We start from the raw sequence: 8,716 nt of genomic DNA, 5'->3' as shown, positions 1-8,716 counted from the left end.
CTGTACACACATTGTGGTAGATTGACAAGCCCTCTACTATCAAATGTCCTCATAGTAGGTGCTTAGATTATTGAGCACTTGTGTACAGGAATGGACAGCCATTGAAACTGATGTATGCATTTACCATGCACATTTATGAGCTATGGTTACAGAAATTAAAGAAATAAGAGCTAGAACACAACTTTTTTGTTCCCTATAGTGATCTGTTTTGTGAATATTTCCTTTCCCCCATCCTGTACTACCAAGAAATGTTCTCATGTTGGCAGGACCATGCCTGTGTTGACTCTGGATTGTTTATAAAATGATAATTTTATCCACAGTATGTACTGTGGCAATGCAAAAGATGTTGTTTAGTTACCCCGGGCCTGCAGAGGAGATTATTCAAATCTGGATACGATTTCTTTTAGATGAGAAACACAAGATGCTGTCAGCTTTGCTGGAAACTATATGGGCTAAGAGGAGTGCCTTAGCTCTTATTACACTGACATTGTCCAGACTATCAGGCAAATAAATTCTCAGGAAGACGTTATATATAGTGTGCACTGACTCCATGCAACAAAAATCTCCTGGCATTACTGAAATGTTCCAGTGGAGAAATCAGACTCTCAAAAAGTCAAAATTCCATAACTTCAGGTTGACCACTTAACCTTAACTCTGCCCCCTTGTGCATTTGCCAGTGAATTAATAGCTTTCTCTCTCAATAATCATTATTACTAGCCTTCTCTCTCAACACATGTAATAGACAGGTACTTCCTTCTGTTTTAATTTTAGCTCTAAACACCCTTCCTGATCTTCCACCACAGTAACATTTTAAAACACTCAGAAAATGACTAAGAAATACCCCCAAACCACAAAAATGTCTAAGCTGCTCTATACCAAAATGAGTCCTACCCATTCAACCCACTATCCTGTTGAGAGAGAGCCAACGTAAACAGATCGTTTTTGCAACGTGATCTGAGAGTCCATAATGGAATTTGGGTGCTGACTGGCTTAGCAAGAGTTGAATGAATTCAAGATTGTCTCTCTACAAACCCCATGAGGAATTCCCTTTCTCGAGCAGTCATGTTGAACCTCAACTGACAGGTAAGAATGAGAGAGTCTCTAAACATGAATCAAATTATGTCAATGTCAACTCATGACTTTCTCCCACAGACAGGTGGGAAGACAATGATCCTTGGAATGGAGGTGCAATATATGTTCCTATCAGTGGGGTGGCACTAGGCAGGAGCATCAGCAGCGTGACACTTGCGTTAATTTCCAAGTGCTCTTTAAGCACAGTCCTACGTGGAGTTCTGTGCAGCAACCCAGGCTGGCATCAGTAAGCGTGTGGTGAAGTCCAAAGCTGGAAGTGATGGCTGTAAACTTCCAGCCAAATACAGGTGGGGGAAATTGCTCTTGGCTGCTGCTGCTGAGGTTGCCTCAAAGCAGATGGGGATTGAAACTCCCTCTTGGATTGTCAACAGGAGTTGGGTGCCTGTATTTTGGGTGCATGTGGACAAAACCCCTCCGAGGAAGCCAGTACCACAAACTCACTCACATGAAGGGGTCAATGTAGCATCCAATTTGCCTTCAAAGCTTGTCTCCATCTTATGCCAATGCCATCTAAATGGGGTGAAGTATAGGAAATAAGAGCTAATGAAAGGTAAAACTAAGCTGTGGAAAGAATATTGTAGAGGGGTGTGTGTGTGTGTGTGTGTGTGTGTGTGTGTGTGTGCGGGGGGAATAACAAAAATAAGGGGAGATGCAGGGTGAGTTTGCATTGACTCATGGGATGTTTGATAGAAAAGTACACAAACACATCATACACACACACACACACACATGCTATTTTCATATTCAGGGAAATGTGTTAAGGGCTTTAATAGGGTTCAAAAAAGAACTAGATTTCATTGAGATTTGGTCCATCAATACTTATTAGCCAGGGTGGGTAGGAGTGGTGTCCCTAGCCTCTGTTTGTCAGAGAGGCTGGAAATGGTGACAGAAGAGGGATCACTTGTTCTGCTCACTCTGAGGCATCTGGCACTGGCCACTGTCATAAGACAGGATACTGAGCTAGATGGACCATGTCTGACCTAGTATGTCTGTTCTTATGTTAGGGGCTGAGGAAACTAGGTTGAATGGAAGATGTGTGTGGCCTCCCAGGGGGATAATCTGCCATGGTTTATCTTTATGGTGCTATGTGCATGGAGAGAGAGCTTGATCCATGCGTGTATTGGACATCAAGGGAACAGGGAATTGCTTATGGAATTTCCCACTCTCAATCTTGTCCTTGTATAGAATTTCAGGTAATCCCAGGCTGGGCTTTACAGGTTTCTTTGCAAAAATGTTTGCTTTAAAATCCTCTTTACAGGAAACTGCACTTGCACTTTCAGAATGTTCTGACACGCTGCCTTCTCACCCCTTTCTAAAATATATATAATAATTTGTATTGTGGAAAATTACAAGGCAGCCAAAGGGTGAGGAGGAAAGAAGGGTTCATTGTGCCCATTTTTCAGATGGGGAGCTGAGGCATGGAATGATGGTGGTATTTGCCCAACACCACTCAGGCAGCCTGTGATAAAGCCGGAAAACTCACAAGTCCCAGACTTGTATTTCAACCACTGAACTCCTGGCCTTTGGCTGATTTCAGGACTGTGCAAAGGAGACTGAAGAGTAGCCAGAAACAAGTTGCAGCTTTGGAGTCTAGGGGGTATCTCCCACAGATCCTTGGCTTAGAAGGTAGTATAAATCTTCACTCTGATGATTTGATCCTATCTCATATCCTACATGCTGTGTCTATTTCTTTGCCTCTTATATTGCTAGGGCATCGTCTTCTCATATTTGGGGAAAGTGCCTGGCACATGGTAGTCCTGACCCTGACTTCAGCCCTCTTACAGAAATTACAGTGATTCAGTGCTGCACTAGTAGAGACTGGAAAAGCCTCTAAGTGCATTTGATCTACTGAACTCATTTGCCCAATCTCTTGGCACATGTCTAGGTAAGGAAACCCTACAGTAAATAACAAGGGATGGAGCACTGGAAGCATCCAGCAGCAGCATTTAATCTTCGCTTTTGCAGTATATCTGTGGAGAAATTGGGGCTGAACTCACTAATATCTTAATTTCATTTTGGAGATCCTGACAAGTGACCTGGGGTATAACTGCAGCCTCTGGGCGCTTATTTTGACATTGTAATCAAAATAGACATTCAATGCTTGGATATACAGTAAAATCATTACAGCTAAACCCTCTGGCTGGATGTCTCGGAAAATCAGCATTCCCTGTGGCATTGGATTGAAAACGTCTGCAGATAAAAATCAAGTTAACAGGTTATGTTAGAATATTTTTATGTCTTAACTGGAGCTATATTTTACTGACTGGGGCGGTCTTTGGATTATCTCCTTCTGTCACCTTGGTTTAGAGACTAAGGCCAGCAAAGCACATTCTTAACACTAGGCTATTAAAGTCATTGGAAATATTTGTGAGCTTTGAGTTAAGCATGAGCATAATTCATAGATTCCAAAGCCAGAAGGGACCATTGTGATCATCTGGTCTGATCTCATGTATAGCACGGGCCAGAGAACTTTGCCAAAATAATGCTTAGGGCAAATCTTTTAGGAAGACATCCAAATCTTGATTTAAAAGTGGTCAGTGATGGAGAGAAACAGTAAATTATTCCAGTGATTAATTATCCCCATTGTTCACATTTTACACCTTATTTCTAGTCTGAATTTGTCTAGCTTCAACTTCCAGCCATTGGATCATGTTAGATCTTTCTCTATAGGACTGGAGAGCCCATGATCAAATATTTGTTCCTCATGTGGGCCCTTACAAACTGGGATCTAGTTACCCCTTGAATTTCTCTGTTCAATTGAATAGATTGAGCTCTTTGTCTATTGCTATAAGGTGTCTTTTTGTCTATCACTATCAACATTCTCTATAAACTCAGGACACCGGAACTGGAGACACAGTCCCAGCAATGGTCACAAGTGCCAAACCCAGAGGTAAAATAACTTCTGTGCTCCTACTTGAGCTTCCCCTGGTTTTGAATCCACGTTAGCCCTTTGGGCTACAGCATCACACTGGGAACTCACGTTCAGCTGATTATCTGCCTCCCTCAATCCTTTTCAGAGTCGCGGCTTCCCAGAATAGAAGTCCCCCGGTCCTGTAAGTATGGCTGCATTCTTTGTTCCAAGTCTAAATGCATTTACACTGAACTGAATTGGAATGCCTATTGTTTGCCTCTACCCAGTTTACCAAGTAATCCAGATTGCTGGATCAAGGTCAAAAATTGTTGCCCCTCCGCCTCTCTACCTCAAGAGCAGGAGATGAATTAAATGTCCTATTGCCAAGGCAGCCAGTGGGCAGTGGTGATGCATTTAAGGGGATGTTAGGTACAGCTCAGTCTAGATGACAGCCTAGTACTTTAATTTCACCCAGACACTTCTATAATGAGTCCAGTAGTGTGGTTTAGACCAAAGCATTTCATCCTGTGGAAGACAAAACAGTTGCATGACACAGGAAGGGAACAGTCACCACTGAGGTGCCAAGGCCCCTACAACAGGAGGGAATTGGTGAGGTGAGAGATGTTTGCATGATCCTGGCAGGCGAGCCATGTCATCGGACATAGGGAGATGAGTTTAATAGTACTGCGTAGGAACCCATAAATCTTAAGGACGGCCCTGTGTGTGGCGCCCGAACATCATCACACTCCAATTCTCCACTTGGTGGCTCACAGACAGCAAATGGGACTGGGATTCATAAAGCCGGACTGCAGCATAAACTGCTCTCCTACACTCTGACTGGGAGAATTTCAAGGCTCAACCCCTTTTTAAACCAGAGGAAACAAGAAGTTCTTCGTACAATGGGGCTGTACCATGCCATGACTGCTGATTTGAGGGTCACAGGTTCTGGTCTTCTGATCCTGATCTGCTTCTATCCTAACTTGGCCTGACTTTGGATGACTGCCTCCCGATACCTGCCCTCTAGTTCTGTCACCTGATCTGGATCCCCTGGGACCCAAATTCAGCCTGATTCCTGCTAACCCCCTCCTTCTATGTTGTTTTGATTCAGATCTCCCGGTGTTCCAAACGAGTCTGATTCATCATAATTGGCTCCTCTGTCCTGGCCCTGGGCCCTCCACCTGTGCCAGACCCTAACCCCTATGCAAAGCTGCCCTCGCTCCCTGAAGCCCTATTGTACAGCCTTTCTCTGTACAAACAATTCTTGCTCCCTAGTGAATCTGCAATGTGAATGTGCGGTTGCGCTTAAGTCATTATTTCATTCATCTCTGAGTCATGAAAATATGTTACTGCTGTAGGGATTCAATAAAGAGTGTGGGAAAAAAGTTGCCGTTCATTTCTCCACTTGGTTTTTTTTTTTTTAATTTTGCACATCTGAAACCCCGTCTAGTTCATTTCTCTTTAGAAAAGCAGCATCCTCTCTGGTTCCGGTGAGAGGGTCCCCTGGGGAAAGTGGGATTATCACTTGTACAAGCGGAGGAATGGCACAGGAATGAAAGTGGTAATTCCTCCCTCTGGAAATCTGGGGCTCTGTTAAAAACGATCCAGGTACACATGGCTCATGGGGAAACTGTGAAAGCCATTGTGCTAAGAACAATTCCTCCACTGTATGGTGTTGGCTGTAGTTTTCCTCCCTGGGTTTTTGTTGTTCTTCATAAATGGTGAAAAACACCCAGATAAGGTGTGCACAACCTCCCGCAAGGATAGTTGCATTTAAACAGGATCTTTGTTTGAGGCAGGGGCGGGGAACCTTTTTTGGGTTGAGGGCCACTGATCCACGGAGAAATCAGTCGGGGCTGCACACAAGTGAGAAGCAAAAAAAAAAAAAAAAAACACCCCAAACATTCACTGATGTCTCATGATGGAGAAGGAAAAAGACTCCCCACATTCTCCTCACACACCAGAGCCTAGGGGTCCCAGGCTAGTAGATTCTGTGTGCTCCAGCCCTGCAGGGAGGTGGGGGGAGGGGTTGGAGCACCAGTGCAGGATCCCCAATCCTGGGGGAGTGGGGAGGCAAGCCCTGAGCCTCAGGAGCCAGATCCAGACAAGCTGGGGGGGCTGCAGATTCCCCTCCCCTGGTTAAAGGTTTATTAGTGATTTGTGTTCTAATATTGCCAGACTAGCGCCCCAGTGCATGAGGCAATTATGTATGCCCTGCGCATTGCCTCACGGGAGTCAGTGGGACTGCTCACAATGTGTGAAATTAATTGTGTGAGAGAGTCTTGGCAGGACTGGGGCCGACGAGGGCACAGAAAGGCTCGTGGGCTCACCAGGGAGAGGTGCGTCAGGGTGGAAGATAGCCTTCAAGAGCCTGTCTTTCATAAATGCCATAAAGGAGAGATTAGAGACCGGCAAGGACCTGTCAGCTGAATCTGTGCCCCTGAAAGATATTTTAGTCAACTGCCTGTGTGGTGGCTGCATCTCCAGGTATTGCAAGCTGCCTCCGGCTTACTTTTGGTTTTCCGCTCTCTCTGTTGTGACTTGCCCCCTCCCTACACCCTCAGTCTAGACTAAAAGAAAACCACCACAATTTGTTCTAATGCCTTCGGGCCTATTTTGCAAGCCAGTCCATAAATGTGTGCCTCAGCTCCTGCAGACAGTTCCATTGGTTTGATGTATGTGGCGCTCTTGCCATCTCTCCCCTCCAGTCGTCCCCAACCTCCCCGCGCCCGAAGCTAAATGCATAAGCGGCTACAGCTTTAAGCTGAAGAGTCGATGTTTCCCAGCAGGGGCTGTAACACTCTGTGGATCGGCCATGTTGCATGTCCAGATTTCTTTTCAGGAAAGGGCCTCCATTTGTTGGCTTAAAGAACCAGAACTACTCGATCCCCAGTCTCGCCCCTGGATGAGTGCAGGTGTGCCCGTAGGCCCATGTGGATTCACAGAGATCTGCCCGGGATGGCTGGATTGCAGGACTGAGGCCAAGGTTTGTACTGGGGGTCCTGTGTGGTGAGACTTGTATATTAAAATATAGTTCCTGCTGGGTCTGAGCTGTGAACTTTCCCTCCGGTTTTGCCTGTCCCAGTTGTTTTGTTGAGACTAGGGGAGGGATTGGAGCCAGGTGCTTTGATTTGGGCTTCTCTCTCACTTATAACCAGAGGAACAGGCCCAAGCATGTCTTAAACTATCTCCATAACGCTTACTTTTTGCTGAAGCAGCACAGGGCTTAACCCTGAAAAGCGCCTTCATTTTCTGTCCCTTCGGTGTCCCAGAAGCAGTCCCCACCCCAGCCTGGTTGTTGGGGTGCTTCAGCAAATCTTGGCAAAGCTGCTGGTATTAGAATCACTGTGAACAGGTTGCAAATCATAATGTTCTTCTTTGAGTGATTGCTCCTGGGCATTCAGATGAGGTGTGTGCACGCGCTGCGTGCACGGTTTCCAGAGCAGTTTTTCCCCAGTGGTACCCGTCGGACCAGCAGGTCACCCCCTGGAGTGGCGCTGCTATAGCGGCGCATAAGTACCCCTGCTGGCGCTCTGCCTCCTCAGTTCCTTCTTACCACCCATGATGGTTGGAGCTTCGTTTTTCTTGTGACAGACCCCAGCGATAGTTAATAGTTTGCCTGTTTGCAGTTTCCTTCTTCTTCCAGTTAGTAGTTTCAAATAGTTAGTTAGTTGTTACCGTTCGTTATCTCTCCTCTCCGTGGGAGGGGGATGTCCAGCCCACATGGCTTTAAACCCTGCGCATCCTGTGTGAAGCCGATGCCGGGAGGAGACCCCCATGACTCGTGCCTAAGGTGTCTGGGAGAGTCTCATCTCACTGACTCCTGTAAGATCTGCAGGAGTTTTAAGCCTCGGACGAAGCGGGAGAGGTATTCCTGTTTAAAACTGTTACTTACGGAGTCGGCTCTCCAACTGGCGCCATCCCGCGAGGTTGTGGTGTGCAATGCACTGGCGTCGGTGCGGGAAATTCAGCTGGGGCCTTCCTGTACCGCGGCACCGAAGACTGAGGCACCGGTCCCAGTCTCCGGTGCCGAAGAAGAGAAAGGAGGCAAGGGGCAGATCGCCTAGCTGCGAGGCCCATGGTAGCTGGCACTACCCTCGATCTCCGCGCCCAGGCTCCCCCAGAGATAGTTGCGACGCTGGTGCACAGAGGAGAAGAGAGGGTCTGGCACGTGGACAGAGTCCAGATTCGATCCCTATGCACTGTCCATCCACTCTGGACACCTTTGAGGTGGCACAGGAGCTCATTGAGCTAACAGCTTCATCTCCATCATCTCCATACCTTGGAGAGCTCTCGCCTGTGGCACCAGGGGTCAGGGCAGCACCCGTAGTGGCCACTACATCAGTGGCCTGGTCGGCACTGGCTTTGGCAGTGACAGCACCATGCCCAGCCCAGCAGGTCACGGTGGCCCATGCGGCACTGTTTATTACCACCCCTTCCCACAGCTCCTGCCACCCGCCTATCTCAGCACCGATACTGGCACTGCCAGCGATCTATGCTCCCAGCCCAGTGCAGCAGGTTCCCAGTACCAGTGCTCCGGCACCATCGTCGATGGGTCCACCAAGACAAGTCCATGCGGGGAAGCTGGAGTCTATGGAGAGGAACAAGCCGCATCACCTCTTCAAACCACCCTCCACGGCACCGCAGTGGTCCACCTCGGACTATTCTTCGGAGTCAGTGTGCTCCGTGGGCTCGTCCAGGGCCTCTTCCCAGCACCGTTCCCTTCTCAGCACCTTCCCGGGTCTGAATTCCAGCAGACCTGGCCCCCATAGGCTC

The sequence above is a fragment of the Pelodiscus sinensis genome, chromosome 1 (genome assembly GCF_052426305.1).
Source record: "Pelodiscus sinensis isolate ZL-2025 chromosome 1, ASM5242630v1, whole genome shotgun sequence".
NCBI lineage: Eukaryota > Metazoa > Chordata > Testudines > Trionychidae > Pelodiscus > Pelodiscus sinensis.
This window is presented reverse-complemented; position numbering follows the sequence as displayed.